Source organism: Equus caballus, chromosome 1 (assembly GCF_041296265.1).
Source record: "Equus caballus isolate H_3958 breed thoroughbred chromosome 1, TB-T2T, whole genome shotgun sequence".
NCBI classification, from domain to species: Eukaryota; Metazoa; Chordata; class Mammalia; order Perissodactyla; family Equidae; genus Equus; species Equus caballus.
This window is the reverse complement of record NC_091684.1, coordinates 171,899,190-171,917,532: the sequence shown is the minus strand read 5'-3', so window position 1 is coordinate 171,917,532 and position 18,343 is coordinate 171,899,190.

Genomic DNA, 18,343 nt, shown 5'->3' with positions numbered 1-18,343 from the left:
GAGTCCTAGTCCCTGGTACCTCAAAATGTGACCTTATTTAGAAGTAGGTCTTTACAGAAATAATCAAGTTAAAATGAGGTTATTTGGGTAGACTCTAATCCAGTATAGCTGGTGTCCTCATAAAAGAGGGAGATTTGGACACAGAGACAGACATGAATAAAGGGAAAACAATGTGAAGAGATACAGGGAGAAGATGGCCACGTACAAGCCAAGGAGAGAGGCCTGGAAGAGACCCTTCCCTTACAGCCCTCAGAAGGAACCAGCCCTGCTAACACCTTGATCCTGGACTTCAAGCGTCCAGAACTGCGAGACAACGAATTTCTGTTATTTAAGCCATCCAGTTTGTAGAACTTTGTTCTGGCAGCCCTAGCAAACCAATACACAGTGCTAATAATTATGTTATATATTGTATATGTGCTCATTTGAAAAAACATTTCCTATGTTCAAAAGATCTAGGTGAGTGCAGGAGTGTATCACATGCATTGATTTTATTTGTCATATATATGTATATGCCCTACAGGAAGAGCCATCAACCAGAGGAACATTTTAAATTTTTTAAAAGTGGGTTTTGTTCTGATTATTAAAATAATGTATTCTAAATACAGAATTTGGAAAATATGAAAAAGAAAAAATAAAAATCATGTGTAGTACTATATCAGAAATATCTTTGAGTGATGCTTGATACATTTCTTTTCAGTCCTTTGTCTATGCATAAATATTTTTAACAAAATTGGATCACACGTGCACACACACACACGCATTTGAGTACTCTGTGGTTTTTTTTCTTTTTTTTGTGAGGAAGAGTCTCCCTGAGCTAACATCTGTGCCAGTCTTCCTCTACTTTGTATGTGGGATGCCTCCGCAGCATGGCTGATAAGTGGAGTAGGTCTGCACCCTGGATCTAAACTGGTGAACCCTGGGCCACCGAAGCAGAGAGGGTGGAACTTTAACCACTTGGCCACTGGGGCTGCCCCTACCCGGTTTTGTTTTTAACAATGTTATTTCCCAAACATTTTTGTCTGTCGATAAATACACATAAAATTTCAATTCTAATGACCTCAAAATATTCATTAATAGAGACGTACCATAATTTACTTACCAATTTTCCTAGTATTAACTATTTGGGTTTTAGAAAGAATACCATGATAAACAACTTTGTACATAAATCTTTGTCTAAACTTTCAGTTAGTTCTTCAGACTAGCTTCTACAGAGGGGATTTCCTGAATTAAAGAGTAAGGATATTTTAAGACTCTTGGTAAGTATCAATTTGCTCAGTTAAACAATATTGGGTCAGGCACTGAGTGAGACACTGGACATTCAATGATGAGAAAGACCCAGTGGTGTAGTGATAAGGAAAAGAATTTTAAAAGCAGCGATAGTCCTCTGATAACTGCTGTGATGGGAAAAGTACACAGTACTATAGGAACAAACAGCAAGAGAAACTGCTTTGTTTGTGGGGTTCCAGGAAGACTTCCCAGCAGGAGTGACATGTGAACTAAAACCTAAGAAAAGAGGAGGAATGAACTTGGTAAAGACTGAGCCAAGTAAGAAGAAGTAGAAGGAAGAGCATTTGGACAGACCTGGAAGCAAAAGAATGGATGGCACTTGGGTAGATGGTGGTAGCATTGTTTCATATAGAAAACAAAAAAGAAGGAGCTAGTTTGTCTTATTCTGTTTTGTTTCATTTTGTTTCTGGAAGGGGAAAAGATGAAGAGTTAAGCTTTGCATCATTTAATTTGAGCTGCTTCTAGATTCTTGCAGAGAACCCAGTGAAACTCACTAGACAATCAGAAAAAGATCAGAGGAAGAAGGACTGAATGGAGCATAAGATGGTTCTGTGGAGGGTGGTCCCTCTCGAGGGAAGGTGTGCCCCTAGCATCCAGGCAGAGGCAAGTTCTCACACGGATGGGGCAGGTGACTGCCTGCAACCAGCGTTCTCAGGGAAACCAGGACAGCTTTTCTGCCCCCTCAAAATGTCTCTCTACCCTACCGTCTCTAAAATGTGAGCGTACTTCCTTGTTTATAGACCACCATCTTTCTGCTGTGTTTTCACATTGAGGAAGAGATAAGGCAGCTCTCTGGAGTCCCTTTTATAAGGACAATAATCCCATTCTTGAGGCCTCCATCCTCATGACCTAATCACTTCCCAAAGGCTCTACCTCCAAATACCGTCACACTGGGGATTAGGTTTCACATATGAATTTTGGAGGAACACAAACATTCAGTCTATAGCAGTGACCTACGTATCTGGTTGCTATAGTGCCCTTAGCACCCACTTTTATTTGGAATCTAAGACATAATTTTACATATACAACAATTGTCACAACAATTCTTCCAATTATATAACTTTTATGAATTAGGACATGAGGCACATAGAGTATAAATTTCTTATCCAATGACACATTGTTACCTAGAAGAAGAATCAAGAAATACAACCTATGCTTCCTAATTCTTAATTTAGCCCCCTTTCCACAGAGTTCTTGAAGTGAAAGGAAAGAGAGGGTGAAAAGTTAATATTATGAAGAGAAACTCTATTGAATCTCTAGTGTGCCTAAAGGTTACATGAGACAAATCTGAGGCAAAAAATATAAGGAATATTTTCCAACAGGCATAGGAAAAAAAGAATACCAAGTTACCTTTCCTCCTTGAAGCAAAACAGGCTGATTACCAGGACACAATGACAAAACAGAACTTCTAAAGAAATATAGTTACTCCTTTCCAGACACCTCAAAAAATGGCGAAAATGTAGATTCCCTCTTCTCTACGGACTCCCCTTTTATCACACCACATGACGAAAACAAAGGTCTGAGGGCTAGTCTGAGCTTGGAGAGGCTTCCTGACAAAATATTCTTGAGAGTTGTGTTTCTTTGACTAAGAAATAGTTCTATTTGGATAGGGAAATGGTATCAATACTTTCTAAGTCTGAGCAATGACTGGATGGGAAGCTTTTGTTCATCATTGTACTCCTAATGACAAGATCAATGCCTGGCACCTAGCGGGAATGCTACAAATTATTGTTGAATGAGCAGGTAAATGAATGAATGAGCTGTAATTGTGAAATGTCCTTCTTTCAGTTGCAGGACTTGCTTAAAATCTACTTAAAAGTATCAAAGGCAGAAATAGACCACAGAGAAAGGTTGATAGTGTAGCATGCTGAGAATAGCCTTCTGGGCATGAACTCCCTTTGGAGTGAAAGAGTGATGGGGGCTGAGGGCTTACCTAAATTTTGACAACTATATATTTAAATCTAAAATGGGGTCCATGGTTTTATGAATGCAAACATATTTGGGGCAATATTGGTACATAAAACTGCCGCTCTTAGACCTTAGCAAACAATGTCCCTGCTTTTGTCATGCACTTTAAAAGACTCCACCCCAGCCATCCTCCAGCTGCTTCCACCTTACTCCCTATGAGAAATCTACAGTGCAAAGGGAACACGGGCCTTTGGAGTCTAGATACCTCTTCTAGACCATGCCCTGGGTACCCAGGATCCCAGAATTATCTGAACACACATCTCCAGATCCACTTTTGAGGTCTGCGTGAGCTTCTGAGAACCATCTTCCCGGATGCAGATATCCCACCAGTGTACACGACTCTATGACTAAAGAGTGGCCAAGGGATGACTGTTTGTAGGAATCATAGACGTGTGAACTAAGGTGTCCACATCGTTGTATGTAAAGTCCCTCAAGGTATGTGATGGAGTTGGGGATAGGAAAATAAGGGGAGTAGATCACAAGGTGTAAGCCAGAGGCTGGAGGGTGACTCTCTCTGAAGCAGCACACTCCAGCACAGAACTACAAGAATAGAGAATTCAAAAATAGATCCAGGTAGATACAGGAATTTAGTATACTATAAATGTAGTATTCCAAATCTATCGGGTAAGAGTGAATTTTTCAAAAAGTGGTGTTCCATTTGGAAAAAAAAAAATGGCTATCCATTTAGAAAAAATAAACAATTGTAAGTCCTTATGTAAAAATTAATTTCTTTGAGGGCATACTCCTTTGAACCATGTGATTCGAAATGGAGAAACTAACTTCTTGCAGAATCCAGCCATCATTAAGTGGTCAAATGTGCAAGCCAAGTGACTAATCCTAGCAGCCTACATCCACGGCCACCACTGGTTAGTCCGGGGAAGAGCACCTGACTCACATGGAGTCAACCAGAACCCTTCCCAGGATATTCGAAATTGGAGAAAGAAGAAGAGAGAGGGAGGTGGAGGGAGGGAAGGTGGGAGGGAGAGGGAGGAGGAACTTAAAATCCAATCCCTTCCAAAGACATACAAAAGAACACGTGAGCATAGGAGCTGTAAGCAGTCATGCTTAGAACTACATGTTTAAATCCTCCCTGTTTCAAATTCTCCTTCAGTTTTGCGTTCTCCCTCTCCTTCCTTTACAGCTAAGCTACTTCTACTTCCTCGTCTCACATAGCATTTTATGCAATCCCCTATCTTAGCACTTACTAAACTGTTTTGAGTTGTTAGTTTACTGTTCTTTCCTACAACCAACAATTTTTTTGACAGGGACCATTTTGGAAGTCAGGGCTTACACCATCGCTGAAATCACAATCTCATGCCTCAAGGAGCCGATAGGCTGGTAGGGATGTGGAATGGTTAGAATATGTACCTGAGAGGCAGACTGCCTGGGTTTCAACTTGCCATTGAATAGTTTTGTGACTTGAGTGAGAGGCTTAAATTCTCTGCACCTTAGTTCCTTCAACTGTAAAATGAAGGTCATGATAATACTTGTGAGAATTCATTGGGTTCATAAATGTTTGGGATCATTCCTGGCACATAGAGATCAAGGATAGCTTCTTTCACCTCTTTATCATCAGTGCTTAACGTAGTACCTGGCACACAAGGATTCAATAAATATTTGTCAAATGAACAAATTCCGTGGCTTTAAATTGTAATTTAGTTATAGTAAGTGACATAACCTAGAACCTCACCACCCTCTTGTGGAGGGACATAAAGGCTTCAGGAAAATTGTTTTTACTGTACTCAGGGGTTTGTGTTCAGCTCTCCCTGCAGCCCCCACCACTGTGTCACTCCCAGCACAGAAGTACACAGCAGAGTCACTCCCGAGGACAGATGGTTTCTTCAGGTGGAAAGAGGTTTGGCTCTTATTAAATTCAGCCTCAAAACCGTAGCTTCCTTTAACCAGGCTGTCCCCTGTGATGTATTTCAGAAGGAACTGGAGACCGTGGTTTGGATATTGGACGTACCAAAAGAGATAAGGGCTCCCAGAAAATGAATAGGTGCATTTCACAGTCAGTGGATTTCCTTCGGCCACAGTGATCTGATCTTTTGGCTGAGTCACTGACTGAGCTCTCAGTCCACCTGTAAATTAGTCCACACTGCATCAGTGAAGCTGCTTAAAAGAAGGTAAACAAATAATACAAGTGGAAAATGAGAAGGGAATAGTACTCACTCAGTGTGAAGAAAATCGCAAGTGTTGAGATGCATGCAGAGGTCATGGCTTAAGTTGAGGTGTCTAAGGGCTCCTTTCTAGCCCACCTCTGTTGGAGATATGGCCAAACCTCAGAGACTGGGTTCTCAAAGAGGAACCAGCACCCCTGTGTCAGCAGGTGTTTTTAGAAATGGCCTTTCTTTGAGGAAACTTGGGCTTCCTGGCACCTGCGTGTTCTCTCTGTTGATCAAGTTCCTGGTTCAGGCTCCTCAGAGCTCTGTGGGGAGCAAGATTAATGCTCCTCTTGCACCCAGGACAAGCCTCACACTGCAACACCCCCTAGAGCCCACACACAGAACCAGGTGACTTTAGTGTCAAGTAGTCAGTGCTTCCAGGTCTTATTTTATCACAGGAACAGACCTCTGGATGTTTACATTTTCCATGAGGAACAGAAGGGGAAATTTGGTGTCAAGTACAAGAAACAGGAATTTGTGAATCAAAGTAGAATAATGCATGCTGAGTGGATCAAGCTTTAAATGATTTGTGCTCTTAAGATAATATAGAGGGACCAGCCCCGTGGCATAGTGGTTAAGTTCCTGTGCTCCACTTCGCAACCCAGGGTTCATAGATTTGAATCCCAGGTATGGACCTGCATCACTCATCAAGCCATGCTGTGGCAGCATCCCACATACAAAATAGAGGACAATTGGCACAGATGTTAGCTCAGTGACAGTCTTCCTCAAGCAAAAGGAGGAAGATGGGCAACGGATGTTAGCTCAGGGCCAATCTTCCTCACACGCACACACACAAAAGATAAAACAAAGACAGAAAGAATGGAAATAGAATTTTTTTGATAGGATAGGAAAATAAATAGAAAAAATAGGGAGAAGTAAAGCTTTGAGTGAAGAAGGAAAGAAAAACAAAAATGAGAGATAAGAAAAGGCAAAAACAGGAGAAAAGAGTAAGGCAAGAGAAGAGAAATGATAAGAAAAAACAAGAACTTTTTACTTCTCTTTAGAAACAGTTTAGAGCTGGCTTCTGTGTAAACATCATTGGCCAAAAGATGGCTCAGGTGTTTCTCTTGGTCGGGCCTGTTGGGACCCCTCCCCACAATGATCTTTAGTTAAAGACTCATACAATAAGAACTTGAACCTTCTCTTGAAGCATTTTTAGATACAGCAAAGGAAGGGATGGTATTATAAACATCTCCTGGTGCATTTGTCCGAATAAGCATCAGATTATAAAGCAAAAAAAGCCAAAACATTCTGTGGAGTTGAAAAAAAATAGAAATTTTCTAGAGATGCTACTTAAAAAAGAATTCAAATGAACTGCATATTGAGTAAAAATTGACAGTTAACTAAGTTTGAAGACAGGCAAAAGTTTTGTACTAAAAAAAATGCCACAATAGCAGTAGAGTGATTATTCAATAGATTTGAATTTAAAGCAAACAAGCATCAAAATAAAGACATTGCTCCTCTGATTTGCCTGATTTTTCCTTTAAATAACATCCAAATAAACCATATATTTTGAAAGAAGATGGAAAATCTCTTTGCTTTGAATCAGAAAAAAACAACAGAACATAGCTGCTTCTGAAAGCTTTGCTGTGGATCTCATACTTTAATAGTAGAAATCTTGACCCTACGATAATGTCTTTCTTTGGAACAGGTAAATTATCTTTAAATATTAATCTTCAAGCCCCAAGACACCTGTGATGGACAGGAACATATGATAAATTTATTCTCTCTCTGTCTAGAGCCTAAGATGAGTATTAGTACTATATCTTTGAGGGTCCTGGCAATCACCTCAAGAAGATGATTGGAAAAAAGTTCAATGAAAGGAATATTTTAAAAGTGGGGGCAGAATTAAGGGAAATCTACAACAGAAGTTGAAGCAACAGAGAGAAGACTTCACTACTCCCTGGCCTGAAGGGATGGAGGAGGAAGAGGTTGTCCTAGCCTGGGAAGAACTGTAACTGAGGGAGAATTCCACCCAACAGGGCCTGTGGACTTCAGCACAGGAAAGAAAAGATCTTAGAATGTAAATATCTTGACCACTCTCTCCTGCTAATCGCTCTCCTTGGGCCAAACCCAACCAGAAGCAAAAGGACAAGGGAGACCAGTGGATGCAGTGCACACAAGTCAGCTGGCTGGGCATAGAGCAGGATGGAGAGGAGTCCTGGAGAGGAAAATTGAACATCCAGACTCCTGACACAGGTTTACTGTTGTCCTGCCACTCAGTCAGGGATGTATCTCTGTCCTAAATGTACGTATGGGCATATCTATATTGCATTTTGATCAATGTAAAAAGACAAATCAAATTTAAAACAATAGTCCAGTATAGACTTTAGTGTCTTAATTAAATTTTCCAGGTAATTGCTCAATCTCTAATTCTCTATCCTCAGCACACACAGCACACAAGATCATGCCTAGATAGTGCAAGTGGCACAGATGTCGTTTGCCTTCAACCATTCAATAATTAATCTCAAGAGCTACAAATGAACTAAACCTTTAGGAGATTTATATTTTTAATCTAACTCTAGAAATGACTGACTGTTTAGTGGTTCTCCTCAAAGGGTGCTCATGGAAGGACATGACCATATTTATTAATTAACTGTACTCGTTGTAGAAGGAAGAAAGTTTTCCTCTGAATTTATGCTGCAGTTAGAATTTATGGACATCCATTTGCAGTGGCAGGACTGATGCAGAAGCCTTATTCTTCTCCTTCTTGAAAAGTAGAAAAGTTTAGTCCTCATGTTTTCTCCCAGTTAAAGAACTGCTTCTTAACTGCTGTGGAAGTAGGGAAGGAGTCAAGGACCTCCACAAAATGTTCTGCATACGCAAAGGGTTTCTACAGCATCAACTGAGCTTTCAGAATTGAATAACATAGCTTCAACAGCTATTTTGCTTTATATGCTTTGATTTATGAGATTAATGAGGAAATTATTCATCAAATGCCTACTCTCAGCATCATGTTAAGCCCTTTGCATTTCTTGTCACATTTACTCTTCCTAACATTCCACATTTTAGAGGAAACTAAAGTTTAGGAAAATTAAATAATTTCCTCAAGTCACCCCTAAAGAAATAGAACAAAGATTTTAACTCATACTTTTCTGACTTCAAAGGCATTCTTGCCACTAAATCACACTGAGAGTATCAATTTTGATCATTAACTTTTTAAAAACCTTTTAAAGGAAAGTAGCCCCATCATCATGGAACAGTTATACAATCATAGACTTGAAGGAGCCAAGTAGAACTTTAGAGATCATCTTGTGATTGAGTGGATCCCAAATGCTGACCCCACATGTGTGTGCCACTTAACCAAAACAGCCCTTAGACAATTGCTTCTAAACCACCTCTAACATACAATGATTATCCACCTTCTCTAGAACCTCTTGATCCATTCTATGCCATTACGGGTTTATGTGCAGATAATCTGATGAAAACTCAAGTTATTTTTTCTTATCAACTTACCATATGTGCCCTGTCTGGATCACACTCTGACTATTCTGCCCAATTCTCCAATTTCTATTGAAAGAACCATCAAGTTCACAGAAAACTGACAAGAACTGTTTCCCCAATCCAGTAAACTGAGTCAGTGCTGTCTGATTTGGAGTGCAGTCCCATGTGAGATGTGTGAACCAGTGGGGAATGTTCCCAAAATGCTGCAGGTGGAGATCTCTGCTCTCCTCCAGGGTCCCTACCCTCGAAGAGGTGTCTCTCTTCACTCCTTCTTATGTGACTATCACTGACGCATGCACATCATACACATCACAATACAAGGGCACTGAAGATGTGGCCCATAGCATATGACATAGCATAGCAATGTCAAGGGGCTTCAATCTGAGACCGCAGGTACTTCTCTAAGACTGCTTACTGGCCTTTCCAATAAACTGTTTATAAATATTGGGACTCTGTAAATGTCACTGATTTCCCAGAAGACAACAAGAAATGACTCACGTAAAATAATCAGAAAGCCCTTTGCAAATATCAGATGCAAATGTAGATTCTATTCATTTTAGAATTATCAGCGAAAAATAAGCCCAAGATAAAGTTGTTGGAACAAGGAGGAAAATCAGTGCTTTTTATGTGAAACTTTGACAAAGAATACAGTCCAACCAAGACAATCATACTTTCTCTACATAAATTAGGAGACTCTCAAAAGAAAAAGGGAAATCCATGATTTAACCTTCTGCTCTCCTACCTCCAATAGAAGAGACCATAAATCAATGACCTCCATATCTCTGTGGACTGAAGAGATTTTCCGGTTTCTCCGGGTCTAATACCTTCCCTCACCCAGACTCAGTTTCCTCATTGTTGCCTTGTTGTTTAATCATAGGTCAGGATACATCTGAGATATGTTGTTAAGTTCTAGGAACTATATTTTTAGAGAAATATAAGTCAACTTGAAACTGTTCAAAGTGCACAGGAGAGAGGGGAATCAAAATTGCGGTATACATATAATAAATGGTTAGGAAAACATAAATATTTAGTATGAAAAAAAACTACTCAGTGCAAATGCTGGATATGGTCCAAAATATGTAAAGGAGATGTGTGAATAGTTCTAAGTTCCCAAAGGTGTAGGAGCCATGGGAACACAGGTGCTGCCTCAATATAATTGCTTTTTATTTCATGACTGCCTGAAGTTTGAATGGACAGTATGGGAACAGCAAGGACTCTGTTTCAAAAAAAATGCTGGTAATTCTGTTGGTGATCCTGTTAGCGGATCTAAGCAGTTTGTGGACAGGTGGTCTAGGTTGCCTTTGAGAACTTTTCCTCCTGTTACGCTTTATTTCTTTTTAGTTTGTGTCTATTTTATGGAGAAGCTCTGAGGTTGAGTTTTTTGTTTTGTTTGTTTTGTTTTATTTTGTTTTAATAACACAGGAGCAAAGGGGAAAGTCACATGACTGGCAAATCATAGGTGTTCAATAAATATTTTTCAAATGATTGAAACTTTAAAGAAGTACACAGAGCTAGCAGCAATCCAGGCAATGAGAAGCCATTTTACATGCTGGATGCCAGGCAATGGAGGAAGAGCTGTTTCCCTTCATTTATCGTGAATGAACGGCCTTCACAGAGGTTCCCTCTTCCAAGGGTTCACTCAGGAACTGCCTTGGCATCCTGATAATTCCAGGAGAAAACCTTTTAAGTCAGTGATTCTCACAAATTACTGCTGAATACCTGTTATATGCAAAACACCATTAGAATTGAGACATTAGCAGGAGAAAAAGACATAGTCCTTGACCTCGAGAATTTACCATTTGTTTTAGTAGATGGGACAATTATTCATGAGATAAACTATTAGCAAACTAAAGCAAAATGTGCTAGAATTGTAGCAATGGAGAAATAGTTAGGGATATTCCATCCAAATGAGAAAAGATAGGATCTCACCAAGCTTAACGAATTTAGCCAATTAATTAAAGACATAATTATTCTAGTTCATCCTGTAGTAGGGACAGGGATGTGCTTCCCAAGATGTTCCTCTTGAGTGCAAGAAAACCATGAGAATTAATATTTGTGTTTATCTCAACCTATTTTTGTTTGTTCTAATTTCTATTTTTGTTTGTCACATACATGACCATAAGCTATAAGCATATAAATTTGCATATGTTGGAAGAGTAACAGATTTTACTGATAGAATCAAAAACTGTAGAGATCCTTGCACTATAGCAGCCCAGAGAAGAGAGAGAGCCCTCAGCACAGGCAGTACAGGGTTTGAGCTAGATTCTGAATGTAAAGAATGAGAAGAAAAAGCTTCAGTCCTCCTCCTGTCTTTGCTCTCACACTACTACCACACTCACAATCCTTCCGACACCAGACGTGTGGGGGCTTTTCTCACACCAGGCATTTCTACGACCTCAGCTGGGTGTCCTGAAATTTAACTCAATTCTGACACTATCTACCTGGAAATAGCATCAGCTCTGATGGATCAACTATAAATCGGAGGTTCCCATGAGCCCCTCCTCAGGTTTGATTAATTTGCTAGAGTGGATCACAGAACTCAGGAAAATAGTTTCCTTGCTGTATACCAGTTGATTGTAAACATGTGTGAAAAGGATACAGATGAACAGCCAGATGGAAGAGATGCATAGGGCAAAGTCTGTGGGAAGGGACAGTGGAGCTTCCATGCCAGCTCCTGGTGCACCACTCTCCCAGCACCACCACCTGTTCACCAACCCTGAATCTCTCTGGACTTTTGGGATTTCTATGAAAGCCTAATCATGTAGGCATGATCATCATTAACTCCATTTCCAGCCCCTCTCTCCTCTCTGGAGAATGCGGGGTGGGGATGAAAGTTCCAAGTTTTTAATCATGGCTTCATCTTTCTGTCGACCAGCCTGCATCCAGCAGCCCACCAGGAGTCTTCTCATGAGGATAAAAGACACTGCTGTCACCCAGGAAGTACCAAGGGATTTAAGAGCTCTGTGTCAGGAACCAGGGTCAATACCAAATATTAGAACAAAAGATGCTCTTATTGCTCTTATCACTTAGGAAATTACAACAGTTTTAAGACTCTGCACCAAAAACAGGGGGCAGAGGCCAATATACATATTTACTGTAATCTCACGGGGAGGGAGAGGGCCCTTCAGGCAGAAAAAAATAAACTAATATGAGTCATCTAGGAGAGAAAGCCAACAGGTCTTAAGGGTTAGAGAGTAAATCTATTTAATGACCCAACGGGATTGTGGGGTGTGCTGGCAGGATGGAAAGCAGAAAATTTTTGTTGGATTTATAATATGGGAGCTTTTCTGAGCAGAGGGTACTATTAATTAGATTTGTTGGTTTTGTTTTCTTTTTTCTATGTAATGTTACAAAGCCCTGAAGGATTTTATTTGTGGGAACTGGGCCTACGACAGCGCCTCTGCAGTGTTGCCTTAGTGGCCTAGTACCAAATGGTCACTTCATTTTCTGTAATCCAGATAGTTAAAAGAGCTTCAAGGACATGGTTTTCAGTTATACTCTTTTCGCTTACAACTTTTTATGAATTATAAAGCTATGTGAATCCTGGAGTTCAAAACATTTCAAAACATTGTCCTTTGCCACTTTCTCTTTATGTCCCACTCCTGACAATGGGGGAAAATAGAGAGAGGTCAGGGAGTTCTCAAAAGAACTCCCTATATCCCATGGACTATAGGATGTTCTTTAACATGGAAATTGATATCCATCTCCGCTCTAGAGATTTCTAAAGAAAGGAGACCAGAGTACTTAAAACTTAGTGGCTTACAACAACAGAAATTTATTGTCTTACAGTTCTGGAAACCAGAAGTCTGAAATCAAGTTGTCAGCAGGGCCATGCTCTCTCTAACAGCTCTAGGAGACAATCCTTCCTTGCCTTTTTGAGCTTCTGGTATTTTCAGGCCATCCTGGGTGTTCCTTGACTTACCTATACAGCACTCCAGTCACATGGCCATCTTCTCCCTGTGTCTCTCCCCATTGTCTTCCTTCTATACTTCTCTATCGCTGTATCCAAATTTCCCCTTTTTCTAAGGACATCAGTCATATTGGATTAAGGCTCATTCTAATGACTTCATTTTAACTTTATTACCTCTAGACTCTACTGCTAATTAAGGTCACATTCTGAGATACTGGGGGCTGTGACTTCAACATATCTTTTTCAGGGGGACACAATTCAGCTCATAACACTAACCCTTGGAAGAAAATGAAAGCAACTCAGCATTCCAATCCACACTCATTCTCTGTGGTGCCCTAACCTTCAGAAGGTGTAGAAGAGGACCCCAGGAGAGTTCCATGCCCCCTGCAAAAAAACAGGGAGGTTAGAGAAAGCAAGGCCCGTAGAAGTAAGGCAAGATAAGCCCTGTCCTGAAGTGAGTTAGGGTCTTGGATCTCTCATGGAGTCAACGGCAGATATAAATACTACCCTACTGAGGAGGTCCTCAGTCATTTGAAGAGCCTGGGTGAACCTAGATGCTGCCCCCAAGGAAACCTTACCATCAAGGCAGACACACCTAGCAGCTGACAGAACAGACCAGCCCAGAGGGAGACCTCAGACAGCTCCCTGCCACCTGCATTGGCCTGTCAGGTAAGCTCTCCAGCTCTGCTCTCCATGTTTATCCTCAGGATCCCTACAACAGCTTTTTCACTTAGGAATTTTGTATTTTGTTTTATTTTTATGGGAAGTAGACAAAAAAAGAGATGGCAATCTTTACATACATACAAACTCCCAGGATTTGAGAGTACAGGGAATTTTACTCCTCTGTAGATTATTCTCTTCTTGTCACCATTGAACTGAGAGTTTCAAGCTACCTTTAAGGTGGAGCCATCACTGAACCTCTCTTCTTTGTGATTCCTCTCCCATCAACTGCATTTTCTTCTCTTATTTTGTTCTTTTTCCACTTTCCCCTTTGGGTAATGGTACTTTTAGTGTTCTACATGGGATCTGGAAAAAATTTAGTAGGAAGCCTAGTTGTTGACAGTTTGAACAGTACAATCAAAATAGCAAGGTAAAAGGTAGGGTTTTCAAGATACCACATACATACTCCTCAGTGAACTGAGAAGAACATCCTAGTATGACCAAAGGGAATTCTCTTTTCTTGATTGCCAAAGCAAAGAGAGGGCCACACACTTCTTCACTGTTTGAGCAAAGACTGTACATATGACACTGTGTAGGACTCTTAAAGAGGAAGCACACATGGTCTCTCTTCTCAAATATTTCATTTGGTTAAAAACATAAGACTAACACACTTTTAAACAAACAATAATCCAGAACACAATATGTCTAAAGAAGTGGTACAAACATATACCAATTTATATTCATATCCAATGGAGATACTTTGATGTTATTAAAAATTTGAGTTTAGATCCAAGCTATCTAAGATATCCTGGTAAAGCTCTATTATATTTAATATTACTAGAATGTTCTTTTCTTCTATGGTCAGCAACTGCCCTTTGATTTTCCTTCCATATGCAAATATCTACTGAAAGTCTACTGTATAGCAAGCACTGGCATGTGGGGATCACTTCCTAAAGCCTTCCCTCTATCTATAATTCTAGGTGAAAGGTAGTATAGAATGATGGTTAAAATCTTAAGATCTGGGGTCCAGAGTCTGAGATTCCTGGATCAAACTTGGCTGAGCAGCAGAATCATGAGAGAGAACTTCATAGAAAACACAGACTTCTGGGCCCCACCCTTGCAAACTCTGATTCAGTTGATCTGGAATACAGCAAAAAAAAAAAAAAATCATTTTTTTTCCACAAAATTCCAGATACTTCTGATAAACAGGTTTAGGAACCACTGGTCTACCCTAGGGCATTGGTCTCTAAAGTGGGAGGGACACATCTGGATGGAAAGACCAAGATAATTTAACAACGATGTGGGAAGAATATATTACTACTTCCATTTGTATTTGTTTTTAGTTTAAAATTTAGAAATGAGATTGAGTTTTTTCTAATATTTCATATACTGATTGACACTGGTGTCCTCGCTGGGTATCCTGAGCAAAGTATCCTGAGGGAAGGATTGAGGTTCCAAACTCAGGGCTGTTGGTAATAGCCACTCATTCATTCATTTTCTTTCAGCTTCTTATTATATTATCCAATATTAACTAAATGACCTTTACAAAATGGACACACTTTGAAAATATTCCTGCAACGAGACTGAAGCTAGCAGATAACATTTAAAATGCAAGCACAGAGAGCAAGAAGAGAGTTGACATGCCTCTTACTTTTATCACAAGTTCATCATCATTTGTTTTATGAGGAAAAGCAAAAACAGTGTAATCACATCTCAAAATAAACGGGTCAAAAATATTTCAGTCAACAAGAGGACTATTGAAATATGGATTTATAGCACCATTATTTAATCACATGCTAAAAGCATATGTTCCTATGTAAGTTTGCTAGTATATAGTGTGTCTAGACTCAAATTATTTTCTGATGGCAGTGCCAAATGAAAAAGCTTGAGAAAAAATACATTAGGTGGGAAAGCAGTTATTGCTTATCTCTTTTCCACCTCTTGCAAAGGCTGTGATCTCTCCCTGTTTCTGTTCAGCTCTTCATGGGTTCCCTGCCTCTGTGTCCTCCAGAGCACAGTAGTAAGTGGCAGCGTCTGCCACCTGCACCTGGAGAATGAGCAGTGATGAGGAGAATCGCTCATATGTCATATTGTAGCGTCCCTGCTGAGAAGGGCTTGAGCCCTTAATAAGGAGTCTTGGTGCACATCCTGGGAGGTGAAGGTACCAGAAGAAGTTGTAAGCAGTGGATATAGAGTGATTACAGGAGATTTCTGCCACAGCTCCCTCCGAAGATACCACAGTGGAAGGCTGAAGTACTTGGTCCTTGCTTTCTGCAACTGCAGGGAACAAATAAAGAAGGCTGTGATTTTTATGCTGCTATTTGGCTTACTGATCGCCCCTTGGGTACAGTGAGTATTAATAAATATGAATTTTTTGTTTTTCAAATGAAATGAGCCCAAATTTTTAAATAATGATACTCACTTTTCCAAGACCGGATAGTGAAGGAGCCTACTCACCTTTCCAGAGAAAGCTGAGGAGGAGGCTCAGCCACACCGCTTCCAGAGTGCTCTGTAAAGCCATGGCTAAAATGCAGCTGGTCTCAGGCCCCAGCTGTAAGTATGATGCTCACCAGGAAGCTGATTTAAGACTGCCTGCTTTGCATTTTCTTCTTTGTATCAATGACATCACAGCCAGAGTCTGTGAACTATAGAAGAGTGACTACAGTTGTGAGGCTGCTTAATGGTGACTTCGACTCTGCTTTGTTCTGTGAAGGTAGTCTTAAAGGGAACGTGTCTTTCTTTCAGAGGTCACCACACTGTGCAAATTTTATCATTCAAGAAGCCAGCTTTCTTCTCTAAGGGTGTCAGAAAGAGTCACATAATTGATGAGAGATTGCTTCATCATTCAAATTAGAGTGGTGTATTCACATAAAAAGTATGCTGAACTTATCATGTGTGTTATGATGACATGCGAACATGTTAAAAATAATGATCATGAAATCTTAGCAACTGTGGTAGATGAGAGATGAGTTTTTTTAAAGCATAAAAATTTCCATGTAAACATATTTATCAAAATTTGACTCCTTGCATCCAAGGTGGTTTCTGGAACGAGTACGGAAATAAAATCTCAGTTACGCATTTCTATAACCAAAAGAAACTGGGTCAAGAAAGACCTAAAAGCTGCGTTTGGAGATGATCTCTTTTGGATGGTACCTATCCACATTCTGTAGGCTGAGACTGTCCCCTCTGTTATTAATGCAGGGCTTAATTGTTCTTATTCTGGCTTTTATTGTTTTATACAGATTTTCTTGAGTTTTTTTTGAAAAAGAAGAGTAAACAAGGTTTGAGGCAATTCATAGTCTGTAGTTTTGATGTGCACCACTGCTGCCTAGTGGAATACATGGGAACTGACAGAAAATCATTTCCTCACACAGCCTGAGACAGTCTTGGTAGCTTCTCAGATCTTGAAAAGATTTCATGCCCTTTGCTTTTGTTCAAATTCCTCATCCTAATTTAATTTCCATAGGGATATGAAGGCTATCCAGAGGAAATATCTGCTTTCTTGGAAAGCCTTCTGGTTACCAAAAGATGTTCTTCAATCAGGCGAGTGGTTTTTTAAACATATACTTCAGTAGAGTGAAATATTTCTCTTTCTCAACCTAAGATGGTTGCTTGATTCATTTCATTTCCTTTCCTTTTTCATAGTCTCCCAAGTCAGGATAAATTTGTTTCTTCCCTAATATTTTCTCTTTATTTACTGACAGATTCCTTAATAATAAGATGATTGTTTACACCTAACAGAGACTTTCTATTTGTATTGATGACCCCAAAAAGCTTCCAAACAAAATAGCAAATTTCAATATAGCTGTAATATTAGGATGATAAAATCAAAGACAAAAGAACACAGGTTCATTTAGTGGAAGGACTAATATAGGTACTGTGACTAATTTGAGCTCTGAAATTTCTGACAACTGAAGCCTGGAAGGAAACAAAAGAGGAATACAATTCTACAAATAAGCTGATTAAGTGTTCGAGAAGCTTCTTCCTAAAGCCAAGCGTTATGCAGCTATAGATAACTTAAAACTTTTTAGATTACTGGTTATATACTCCTGGTTCAAAATTTCTGACTACTGCACAGTATTTTGCATGTGCTACCTCCACATTTACTTATGCAATCACCTAGTGATGAACCCGTAGGCTGCCTCTAACTGCCATCAACACAGCAATGAACATATTTTTATATTCTCCCTTATGAACTATGTGAGAATCTCTTTGAGGTATGTATCCAGCAAGGACTGTCCAATCATAGTGTCTACACATACTCAATTTCACTAATTAATCATTCAACGCAGCAATAGCCATTTACACTTCCACCAGCAGTACATGAACATTCAAGTCTCTCCAAATCCTCAACTACAAAAATTATAAAACTACCTAAAGTTTACCAATATACTGAGTGTTGTCTTGTTTTAATTTGTATTACTCTGATTGTTAGTGAAATTGATCCATTTATGTTTTCCGTTCTGACATTGCTTAGTCATATGATTTGCCCATTTCTAAATTAGGTCTCCAGTCTTTTGCTCAGTAAATTGCAGGAGTTCCTCATATGTTGATTCCTTGATGTGTTCAACCTCACAAAACCTCCTTGTAGTATACCCCTAGTCTGTTAACTTCGTCTATGATGTCCTTTTTTCAAATGGAAATTCTTCATTTTGATGGAGTCAAAGTTATCACTTTTTTAAAATATTATGGTTTGAGTTTTAGCGATCTTGACTTAGAAATCATTCCCCCACCCCAAGGCCACAAATATATTTTCCCACATGGTATTTTATTATCTTTATACATTTTTCTTTTACATCCAGGCTTTAATTCATGTGAGATTTGCATGTGTATATGCAACTTTATTTTTCTCCATAGAGCAGGACAGTTTTTCCAGCACTCTTTACTAAAAAAAAATCCACATTTCCCC